The sequence below is a fragment of the Nanorana parkeri genome, unplaced genomic scaffold (genome assembly GCF_000935625.1).
Source record: "Nanorana parkeri isolate BGI_ZX_2015 unplaced genomic scaffold, ASM93562v1 scaffold624, whole genome shotgun sequence".
Lineage (NCBI taxonomy): Eukaryota > Metazoa > Chordata > Amphibia > Anura > Dicroglossidae > Nanorana > Nanorana parkeri.
Window position 1 is genome coordinate 532,964 of NW_017306892.1, and position 12,735 is coordinate 545,698.

Consider the following 12,735-nt stretch of genomic DNA (forward strand, 5'->3'; position numbering starts at 1 on the left):
TGCTAAGAGCTGGGCGGGGAGATGAGTATGGCCCTTAAAAATATCCCCACCTGGCTCTTGGCAACCTGGGACACTCTGGTCGGAAAGGGGGCAGTCATCACACTGCAAACATTGTGCAGCACACCACTCTGCCTGCCGCCTCCCCACATGATCCAAAGACATGCCGCCTGAGGCAACTGCCTCATTATAGGGACGGCACTGCCTATAAGTGTTACTTAAAAGCAGCGCAATAAACTCAGGTCTCCTCCCCTGCCAAACAGGGCTGTGCTGTGTGGCAAAGATGTGCAAATCTGGGGACTGGCTGGACAGACATACAAATCCTTTGGCAGGTAAAGCAGCTCCCATATCTGCATTTCCTCTTGGTATGTGTTTGCCTGGAGCTTTAGCTTTACCATCTACCCTTCTTGTGTAGCTTTTGCTCCGTTTCACGGTGACTCCTGTGGTTTTGTCTTTTCCCTGTCCCCTTTGCGGCTGCATGTCATGTGGTTACCTTTAATCATTTTGGTGATAAGGTCGTACGTAGTGACACACATTCACCAGCGGGTGTGTGTGGGGGGATTTCACATAATATTGATCTTACAGGATGGCATTTTATTCTTTCATCATCCTCCAGTTGTCACCAGTACGTGTTTTGCGCCCAGTCGATTTTCTCATATTTTCCTCTCAGTTCAGTAGTGCATGGGAGAAAAACCTCACGGGCCTCTGAATCATTTGTATAAAGTTTTGTGTGGGAACTCTTCCTTGCTCTCATGAACACATTGGTAGTTGAAAGATATAGGTGCCAGATATGGACCTGATCCACCAAGTAGCACTTAAGGTGCCATAAAGTGCACTTAGCGTATGCTAAAGTGGCCTTTCAGTCAGTATTATGCCATATTAGTAGGTTTAAAGTGCTCCATGGCCCCCCTTGCCTAATCTAAAGTTGAACTTCCTCCCCACCCAGGTGCTTAATTGGCTTTTTCCTGATGGCAGCCGCTTCCTGCCATGTTTACAGCTGGGGAAATGGCCTGGGATTTTTTTCTTTTTTAGGTAAAGTTGTCCATTATGTGCCATTGCAGCCAGAGGTGTCCCTATACTTTTTGCGGTCTAAGATCGGGGTAGAAGGGGTGCTAGGGTGCACAATCCGGGGGGGGGGGGTGGGGGGTAGAGGGGAGTCATAGTGGTGCACTTTACTGGGAGGGCTGTGGGAATGCTGCTGTTTGTGTGTGTGGTTGTGGTGCTGCACGTTACAGCTAGCTCTGGCTCTGTACGGTGTGACTGGGGGCAGGAAACGTTTAAAACGTTATACTCACCTGTATCTCCGAGCCAGCTTGCTCTTAAACCGGTACTTCCAGCCTTACACCCCATGCGCTGCAGCGGTCTATAGCCCCTGAGTCATCACATTCTATACTCTGCATATAGTAAGTGAGGACGCTGAGAGCCATACCATCGCTGCAGTGTAGGAGGAGACAGGCAGGAGGGAGCAATGTCACATTCAGCTTGCTCGGTGGATCGGGTGAGTATAAATTTTTTGTTATTTTCCTTTTACCAAAATGAGCCGTTAACCCTTGCAATGCGTGGGGTAGCCCCATCTCAAGGGTCAATCAAAATCCTGCCCCGAGTTTTTTAACCACCGAGCTGCTGTCTACTTTTTTTTTTTTTTTAAACATTTTATTGTGTTGACAAATTCAAGGAATGTTTACAACATGTTTTGCATGGCATCATCAACAGTCTTTCATTTTTCTGTTTTCCAACAACTTCGCATTAACATAATCCTGCTGGATCTATTGAACATTGCATATCCTATCCTATCCTATCCTAAGGTACATTTTGTAGTGCGACCCCGTGGTAGGGTTTATACTGCGTGGTATCTCCATCATTGTATTTAATAGAGGAGTGTTCTAAGGTGGCTCGGGTAAGAGCAAGAGCAAGTGGCCCATCTGCTGTCTACTTTTTTAGCGGGTCCAGAAGCAGGCAGCAAAGTGAAGAAACCTGAGAAGAAACCTAGATACAAATTGTAACAAAAATAATACAAAAACATTTAACAAAATACAAATCATAAAGAAAGCAATACAAATAAACAATAATATATCTATATATCCAAAATGTAAAAAACAATAATAAACAAAACATGTCAGTAAAAAAAGTAGGACATTATTAACCTAGCCTTTAACCAGGGATGCTGTTTGCTGTGAGAAATGACAACAGCGAGTCAAATTATCGAGCAGGATAATTCTGGAGGTTGACAAGTTTTCTTTTCTTTCTCTTTTTTGTGAATACAAGCTGTGTCCACTCCTTTCCAAAAAATGCCTGTGTTATTCTTGTGATTTTAGGAGACTAGCACTGGCTGGTACTGATAAGCAACTGTCCTGTGACATACTGTTTTTATTAACTCTATGGAAGTAATTCACCATTAAAAACAATCGGGTTTATTTGTGTTTTCTTTCTTTCTTTTTTGTTTTATTTACTCATGTTTGCTCATGCCTAACATGATATGATGCCAATGAAAATGCTGTCGACGTGCTCACTTGCACTCTTTATTTATTCATGTTCTGAGTCGATTTTTTTTTTCTTTTTCCATTAGGGTAAAGAGAGTGACCTTTTTTGGGTGGTTGTGACTGAAGTTTGCTTTGCAGAAGCAGCTACTTGTATAAGGTAATTACTTTCAAGATTCATTTTTCAATGTGTGTTTATTGTGTTTTCATATGTGTACATAGAAAGTCAGCAGTTACTGTTTGGCTGAGAACTTTCAGACCAGTTCCTTGTACAAAAGTCAATTGGATGAAATCAACTTTTGTTGAAAGGAGGGTTGCCAATGGGGTCACAGACTGCTTGGATTTCATCTAAGGCCTGTTAGCGGTAGTCTGTACGAATTTTCGTTTGTGGGCTAATTTTCGTGGCATAAAATGTTTTTCTTTTTAAATGTCACTTTGCTGCAATAAAAAATGTGTACAGACTACCGCTAACGAATTTCGTCTGAATCTGAATCCTGAAACAAATTTGACTTTCGGACCCAAATCCCAAAAAACTAAACGAAACAAAAATTTTTGCCGGTGCACATGTCTAGTCCCTGAGCTTCTTTTTAGGCACTTGTCAGCTCGTTTTGCTCCATAGCCGTCAATGGAAACGTGCCACTTAGCGCGTTTTTGTGCAGGTTTTTTCAGCGCATTTTTCCAGCTGAGACTGCTTTTCATTGGACAACTGGAAACACGCATAAAAACCACGCAAAAATGTGCGCGCTGAAATGTTGTCGCCCTGCTGTGAATGGGGTCTTAGTCAGCAGGACTTGGCTGAAATTCCAGCATTGCATGACCGGCTTAATTTCTGGTTTTTAGAAACCATTGGAATTGGCGCTAATTTGGCCAAAATTCAAGCTTTCGGTTGCCCTGCGAGCACCACCCGGCTCAAAAAAGTTGATTTGAAAACTGGCCACTGAGCTGGGTGGGAAATTTATTGGGCGAACGTTGACTGCGTCCAATCTGTCTAAATACTGTGCTGCCCATGTACCTGTTAGGGAGATTTGCGCTCTCTATTTGTCCTGGCGACCATTGTCCCTGGGACTGAAAGTGAGGAAAAGCCCCAAATCTTTGTTGCCACCAGAACAGCAATAGAGGGGAAATCTTCCAATGAGGGTGCTTGTTCCAGGCACAGCTATCTAAAAGGGGGTTTTACCTCACTTTGGAGAGATTTTGTCTCACTTCCTGATGTGCCTACAGGACAGAGTCAAGATAAATCTTTCAAATGGGACACAATTGGCAAACAAAACAACCTGACGGGTTTTAACTATTCCTTACCCTATCCAAAATGGTGCATCCTATGGCACCATTCACAGGATCTGTGATTGTAGAGACTACAGGTCTCATTTACCACTATAGTAGAGTGACTCAAAGATTTCAATAGAGGTAAGAGGGGGATGACATCCCTGCACTTGTAGTTCATTGTTTACTTTCTCCAGTCCTATTTCTGAAGGTCCGCACCTTAGTACATATGGGGGCTGAAGAAATAGTTTGCAGGAGCCCGAGCACTGAACCCGCGATCCACTGATCACACTTCGCCGGCTCCATTGAAAAATAATTAATCAATGCACATTTTTTTATTTTATCAAAGTGTACATTTATTAATTTAGTTCTAAGGATGGACTATTCCTTTAAAACACATTACTTCTACATAGAGCTTCCAGCTGCCCCATCCCTACACCTCGCAGAGAAAGAGGATAGTTCACTTCAGGTCTGTAGAGGGTCTGTTGATCACTCTAAATGGCTCGTATACCTCAGTGCTTCTACTGGATTGGTCCATTGAGATTACAGAGGTGGTCATACAGGAAAAATGAAAAAGATGAATGGAAATGCAAATGTACTTTGGTGACTCTTCCTGCTTACCCTGTGGCCCTAGACAGGGACCCATAAGAGCATTATCGTAAATATGGCTCCTCTTGTGTGTATACAGTATAATTAATTTGTTGAGCGCTGTACTATGCATAACCAACAAGCAACTATGGATATCTCGTTATAAGCAGCTCAGCGATATTTATGTTCCACAACTTCATCGCGGAATGCACCGTGAAAAAGGCCTTCGGGTGCGAACATGCTATCAGACAGAAGTTCCCGAGAGGAGTTTCACGTAGCTCTTAGCGTGTTACTACAGCAGTATCACCCGCTCGATGTTCATCTGCTTGCTTCATAATCACCCTTTTACAAAAATGTATCGCTCTCTAGACACCATGGCAACCGTGATGTCACCGGCAGCCAGTCATCGCCGTGCCATGTGATGTCAGTGCTTATTACTGCTTGCTGTGACCTTGTAAGAGTATAACATGGCTAATTGAATCTAAATGTGAGATTGTCGCCATACTGCCGCTTTTAGCCCCTCCGTGTACAGCTGGTTATTTGTGGGTTGTGTTTTTTTTCCTCGTAGTGGTAATTGTTCATTTGTAATAAATAATAGGTTTGATGTATGATACTTTTTTTAAAGTTGTTTTAAAGAGTAATTATGCTGAATGATAAAGAAGAACCCCACCAAACCCTTTTTTCAGTTCAAATGTATCTCATAAAAAAAAAAATAAACTGAACTTTTTGGTTGCTTTTGCAGTTCTGTGCAAAAAAATGGTTTGTTTGTGACCATTCCTCCGCCTTAATTCAAAACCTAGGCCCCACACAGACGGCAGACTTTACTGCCCTCCCTAAGGCCCCATTCACACCAGGGAGGAAGCGTTTCAGCGCGGTTTCCGCACAATTTTTGAAAGGGCTTTTTTAATCGCGTTTCAGCGCCTAAAAATAGCTCAGGGAGCATTTTGGGTGGCAGGCGGTTCGGATCTCGTGGAGCCACGCAATTGCATGAATGGTCCCCCATGGGAATATATGGGATCGTTCATGTTGGCGGTTCAGCGCCGACAAATCCTCCCGACCGAACCGCCCAGGTGTAAACAGGGCCTATAAAGCGATCCGTGGTGAAGCGGCAATTGTATAGATGCTTTGGAAGTGATACTGATGCTTCCTGAATGTGGTTTTTTTTTTTTTGTATCCCAAGTTGTATTTTAGATTGAAATACCACATGGCAGTGATTGCGTTGCAGTCCTATTGACTTCAACGGGCATGTGTGGCAAATGGCAACTACAGCAAAATATATGGACCTGAGCGGCTCCATGTTAATTTTAGGTAGCTTTTCACATGCTATAGGCAACTATAAGATTGTGGGTCTACATGGGATTCATCTTATCGGGACAGGTAACTATTCACGCCATGTAGCTGCTTTTTTGTAAATGAGGGCAGGTTAAACTGTATGTTGTATGCTGCAGGGCTGTATCAGGCAGCTCCCAGAAAGGACAGGTACCACATGTGATTAGTACGCAGCCCGTACCCTTTTCTATGGGAGATCGTGGCCGTACGCCGCCCTACGCTCTACGCCGATTCTCTTGTGAATGAGGCCTACCAATAAACTTCTTTTATTTGCTAAGTTTTGCCCTGTTAAACACACCACTTAAAGGGCTTTGTTATATCTATTCAATAAGTGTAAATATAACTACCTGTTGATCATGTCAGAAATTCAGAGCTGTCTCACATCCTGCGCATAATTTCTGTGTTATCGCAAGGAGTTTAATTAGCCCTCCTAGTTCTTATTGTGGGACTACAGCTTGATTAGTCTCTATGTTGTGGATAATAGGATAGGAGTATTTTTGTGAACTGCAAACCAGTTCACAAAAATACTTTGTGTTGTCACCCCACACCAGGATGTAGGAGGAGTGCATTTCTGACAGATCAGCTGGTATGTTTCTGTACTTGCAGGGTCTTTAAAGGGATAAAAAAAAATTATTACAAAGCTTTACTGCATATTTATTTTTTTATTTATTTTGCCCTGAAATACACTTTAGGGAAGCTGCAGACCTCAAGTATTTTTTTGCTCACTTAAAGGAACAGGTTTTGCTTGCATCCTATTAAAGATTCTGCCTGAAACCACCCCTAGAGGGAGCTCTTGTGAGCTATGGGGCAGACTGCTCATTCAACCCAGAAGCTGCCTCCATTCTCCCAGGAGCTCCTTCTTACAACGCAGTATGATGTAACCATCAACTAGGAGCCTTTAGGCCACAGCAAGGGAACAAATTAATCTTTTCAAGTACGATTTAGGGTCCTAGTTTTCTTTCTGCCTATAGGAGAAATGATAGCTATAGATGGCATGGAAATTGCAGCTATCCATTAAGCTCAGAGAGATGTCACTTTTGGCCCTTGTGTGTAGAAAACCCTAATCGACCCCTAAGCTTTTGAGATTAGAAAATACTTAAAGGGCTACTAAGATTCTCCCCATTGTATGAGAAGATATGCATTAGCTAATATGAAGTAGCAGTTGCCCAAGTTGGGGCTACTTTGTTACTGGCAGTTTTGTTTTCCTGTTTACCCATCCTCTGTGCGTTTCCTTCGCTGGTGATTGCTGATAGTAAGTTGTGCTCTCTGCGCTCGTAGGTGTGTCCACTGAATGTTTATCTGTTTATCAGTTATGTTAGGAAGGAAAATTGTTTGCAACTCATACATGTTAAACTTCAACGGTTCTGGAATGCTGTCACCTTTGGTTCAGTTCCATTGTAGGGACATTTGATTGTAAGCCCCCATTCGCATCAGGGTATTTTGTAGCTCAAACACTCAACAGGAGGAATCACTTTGTTTTTAATGGCCCCTGTTCACATGTGAGCATCCTGTCACTTGTAGGAAGACACCTGTATCTTGCAAAAGTACCTAGGCTTTTTATGGAGCAGAGGGGAGCATCAGGGAAACATGCAAAAACTTTCGTAACGGGCGCCTAGCAATTAGCTTTTTATTGGCTACATTAATAAGAAAACAATGCTCTAGCCTTAAATGCATTCAAGAATTCATGTACAAGTGCTCAAAAAATGCCTAAAGACGCTCCGCTCAAGTGTGAATGGAGTTAGGTTTATGGTTAGGTTTCTCCGCAGAGTGCCAGTGCCATATAAATGAGTCAATTACACAAGTAATTGTGCTCAGATCACTTTATAAGAGTCTTCTTGTTTGAAAAAACAGCTGATGATCATGTAGGGCAGTGATGTCACAAAGGTCACAGTTGTGACTGATGGCTCTACTGCCACTTAGCTTCGACACAGGAATACATTATAATGTTGTGCGATTACATCATACTACAAGACCTCATCTCTCATACACACACTGCAAGTTTTCCTATGCCTTAAAGTACAATCAGGCTCCTCTAATGATAGTCGGGGCAAGTACCAAATCCAGATACTATATCATGCACAAGGCTCATAGAATGAACAAAAAATTACCTTTAATTCCCTGAATGAGACAAATCCTTTTTCCTGTGTGTCCCACATGCTCCCCTCCCAGGCACTGCAGATCATAGTGGGAGGGTTTCAGCAACAGAGGCTGTGCTGCCAATCCAGAAAGTAGTGAGTGGGGCAAGGTGAATGACAAGCTATAGGCTTGTGTATCAGCTGGACACTGTTTGGGTATCCAAGATACAATAGACTGGCAATGGAAATTTCCCCATCCACGCCATTTGCAGCCTAGAAAATTAAACATCATATAGTCTATGGCAGGGCTCAAAATTTCAGGTCCTGAGCTACTAGCCAGGCCTTTGAAGTTACTCGCATGGCCAGCTTTACTTTTATGTCCTTCTCTGTTACTCTGGCTGATGGCAGCAAAGGAAAATACCCAGTACTTCTGGGTATGGCGGAGTATTTAGCTTACTCCCCTTCCACTTGATAGTGAGTGATTGGCTGCTCAGTCACATGGAGTTGGGCTGAGAGTCCTCCATCCTATCTAAGCTCCACATTGTGTCTTTTGGTAAAGGTTTGCTTTGATTCCATCAAACATTTGGATGCGGTCCAGCTTTTATCTGTTATGTGCATATGGGGAGGTGGAAATCCTTCCAAATGACTACCTGGAGGGACCCAGATCAAATCATGGACCTCAGCTTCCTGTGGAATACCCCTTTAAGAAATGTCCCATACTCTAATTGACTTTTTGTCATGTAGTCACGTCTTCTCTTGTATTAAAGTAGTTAAGGTGAAAGCCGTGCCATAAGAGACATTTTTGATGACCACGCCGTAATAAACCGTTGATGACGAGCGGCATTTTTATGATAAAATTTGCACTTTTAGGAAAATTAATCTATAAGTCTTGGCCATTCACGATGAAGTTGTTAAACGCCCGAGCGAAGAAATATGGTTTTGTAAAAAAAAACCCAAAACTTGAGAGGTCCGAGAAGAAATATATTGATTAAAACATTTTGAGTTAATTAAAAAAGAAGGGGGGAAAAAGGTTTGCATAAATGAATGTGGTCATTTGAAATGACTTTATGGGAAGACCTGTTAAGGGTTTGTCACAGGGTAAACCGCATCTAAAATACCATCTGTCAAGGACACATTTTATACACTATGTCTTCAGAGTTACTGACTGAGATGGGTGTTTATCTATTTCTTTCCATTTACTGCTTTTTAAATGCAAGTACAGTTTATAACTGTTGGTAATATACAATATGCGGCAGTAAATATCAAAGAAAATTAAGGAAAGCTTTATTGTTGAAGACCAACTCAACCCAAAGGTCATGTCTTAGTTAAATCAGAACTCCAGCATACTGAGACAGCACTCCAATGGGTGGAGTTGGGAATCTTGGCCTGCTGCATTACAGGTGCTACAGTAGGTGTACCCAAAACTCAATGTTACTTGCAACCAGATGATTTTAGAGAGCTGCAGTGCTAAGGTTACAAATTAAAGCCTCAGATAGGAAAGCTTTATTCACAAATAAAGAGATACAGAGTAGATCTAAACCCTAATGAGATGACATTTCGTTTGTTAAAGCACGGTGTATTAAAAACAATTGCTTTTTTTTCTTTTTGCTGTTGTCCTCAAGCCTCTTTCAGCTTCCTTCCTGTCAACATGCACTGACTCTGGTGTCGCCTGCACTTCATTGCTCTCTACTGGCTTTGCTGGAACATGCCTGCACAATGAGTGTTGGCATAACCATTTGTAGTCTCCGTCATGGGGCACATATGGCAGGATGAAAATGCAGGAGCATCATATAGGAGACAGAAGCTATCTGAATACGGGCTCTTATAGAAGGGCTACCAAGTAATATTTATAAAAAGATTTGAAATCATATTAACATGTTAAAGTGACCTTGGCAGCACAGGGTTACTTATTAAAAGAAGGGCAGCCCTATAAGAAGAGCCTCTGTGTTCACCTTTCCTATGGCCCTTGTCTTGGAACAGGGCCACATTAATGCTTCTCAACCAATGCAGGTATCTGACCCTTCCATGTGGATTGCATACGTGTTTCCCCCATCACATGTAGTGGTTCCTCCTGCTCGTACATATTGTTGTGGCATATGAGCCAATAGAAGGAGCAGGTAAACGTACAATTGTAATAATTTAATGCCTGCAGGGGCCTGGGAGCAGGAAAGCAGCATTTCAAAATGTGGGCTGCCAGAAAGATAAGTGTAGATGCCTTTCTTTGCAGGGCTGCCCTTCGTGGTATACGTTACTTCCTTTCATCAGGGCTCAGTAATCTTTGCAAATGTTCAAAGGGACACTAGCCTCAAAAGTTAAATCTCAAAAAAGCATTTAAGTACTTTAACTATTAACAAAAATGTATCTTATTTATGTATCACTCAGCTGTAGATCCTCAAATCATCTCTGAAATGGTGCTGGCACTGTCCTTCCTTCTGGAGGGTGGCTACTTTTGTTCCCCATGGTCCCTGTGTGTATTGTAAAGTAGTCACCGCTCCAAGCTTACTTCCGGGATGGACTACAATCTCAATACAAATTAGTAAACTAAACGTGAGATTGTAGTCCATCATGGGAGCGAACTTGGTGGCTACCATACAAACACACACACACAGGGACCATGGGGAACAAAAGTAGCCACTCTCCAGAAGGAAAGACAGTGTCAGCACCAATTCAGAGATGATTTGAGAATCTACAGCCGAGTGATACACAAATAAGATACATTTTTGTTAATAGTTAAGGTACTTGAATGCATTTTTAAGTTTTAACTCTGAGTTTAGTGTCACTTTAAGGGCTAGTTCACACCATCCTCATTGTGGCCGGAACGCACTGGATCGCTTTGCGGCCGCCTCAATTTGTTGTGGGGTGGGAGGGGGCATGGCGGTGCATTGAAGTGAATGGCACCGCAGCCACACCCTCCGGCCGCACAGGAACGCAAGGCACATCAATGTCTGTGGTCCAGTCAGAAGAAATTGCAGCATTTTTTCTGACCGGACTACAGGCATTGATATGCCTTGTGTTCGCCGCACGGCCTATCGCATTGGGGCCGGAGGGCGTGTGAACTAGCCCTGAATGGACTCAGGGAAACCGATCCAGATAAATCTTAAGCTTACTGCTTGACAGGAATCAAATGTGGCAGAAGCATGCCATTAAATCTGCTGCAGCAAGCCAGCTTTACTGGGCTGTCCTTGTTTGTATAAGTGACCCTACGGGAGCTTGTATGATATATTATTGTGTTTAGATCTACTTTAACAGTACACATGTGCAGTTTTACTTTACAATATTCCTTTTCAATGAATGTCAGGTATTAGAGAAACGTTGCGTCTCTCCTTATGAGTATGCAAATAATCACAGCTCCGCGTCATTGCACAAAGTTATTTCAAATCTGCGCGGCATTTGTGCCGTATCTTTCATGCGCGGAGTCGCCGCCCGGTGCCGTTTGAAACGGGATAAGCATCTGCCCAGATCAGCAATAACAATGGAAATAGCGGCGATCACGAACTGAACTCCTCTAAGCTTTTAATTCCATAGAATTTATTGCTGGCTGTATTTCCATGAATTTATAACGCTTTGATTCTTAAGAGCCCCATTTAATCAGTTTTGCCTGGCACGGAACATAATAAACAACTTTTCGGCGTTAAAGTGCCACATGAGAGAGGTTGCTAACAAGGAAGTTAAGTGTTTCTGCCACTAGCAGTTTTTCACTGTATTTTTCATGAGCTGTTACTAGCAGTAATGTACTTTGCAGGCTTCCGAGCTCCGCGGCTTCCGAGCTCCGCTTAAACATTGTGATAAGCTGCACAGCCCCCGGGCTTTTTTATAGGTATCACTGAAAGCAGCTTCTCAGTGCAGGCTGACTGATCATTTACACGGTGTTTGCTGTTACGCTGTTACAATAAAACTTACCATTGTTAGTTACCGAATTTTCCATTTTTATACAGAGAATTTCCACCTTTTTTTTTTTGCAAAGTGCGATACCGCAAAAAAGGGCAGTGAAACGATAAATGTTAAAAATATTATTTTCCTTGTTTGTTCCGTTACTTCTGTACAGGCTCTTGAAGGATTTATTGCGCCCAAATGAAAGCAGTCACCATTTTTTTCCCAGTGCCCTTTAAACATGTGTCTAGAACGCTTTTCATACATCTGCAGCTCTAAAAAGTTAAATTTGAACATTTCCCAATTTTTCAGGAGGCTGTGAAAGCTTAGCGGAGCACAATAGTTACATAGTTATTTAGGTTGATTAAAGACACATGTCGATCGCATTCAATCAAAAGGCAAAAATAAATAAAAAACCTGCTTATACAGAACACTAAACTCAGAGTTGATCCAGAGGAAGGCAAAAAAAAAACAACCTATATAAGGGGTTATTTGTTTGCTATAACAGGGAAAAAAAGCCGTCCTAAGACAGTGGTCTCCAAACTGCAGCCCGAGGGCCACATGCGGCTCCTTGCTTGCCTTTAATTGGCTCTTAAGGTACTATTTCTCCCACTGACGCCGATGGCGGGGCACTGTTCTTCTCACTAATGCCAACAATGGGGCACTTTTCCTTCTACTAACAACAAAGATGGGGTACTATTCCTTCTAACAATACTAATAATAGGACACTATTCCTTCCAATGATGAAGCACTATTCCTTCCACTGACCTCAATGATGGGGCACTATTCCTTCCACTGACACCAACCATGGGGTACTATTCTTTCCACTGAAACCAACAACGGGACACTATTCCTCACTCTGACCTCAATGATGAGACACTATTCTTTCCACGGACACCAATGATGGGGCACTATTCCCTCGACTGACAATGGGTCACTTTTTCTTCCACCAACACCAGTGGTGGGGGCAATATTCCTTCCACTTACACCAGTCATGGGGTACTATTCCTCCCACTGGTACCAATGATGGAACACTGTTTCCCCCCTCTGAGGTCAGCAATGGAGCACTACCCATTCCATTGGTCCTCCTTCCACTAACCACAGGCACTAGGTATTTTTTTTAGTACTACTGCTCA

The 12,735-nt window shown here is 42.6% G+C and overlaps 1 protein-coding gene across 1 annotated transcript in view; it reads left to right on the forward strand.

The window, feature by feature from the left end:
• Positions 1-12,735, forward strand: part of FOXP1 (forkhead box P1) — a 414,947-nt gene that overhangs the window by 24,150 nt on the left and 378,062 nt on the right. The window contains exon 2 of the mRNA XM_018563026.1: positions 2,564-2,634. The gene's annotated coding sequence lies outside the window, so the exon portion shown is untranslated. The remainder of the gene's footprint in view (positions 1-2,563; positions 2,635-12,735) is intronic.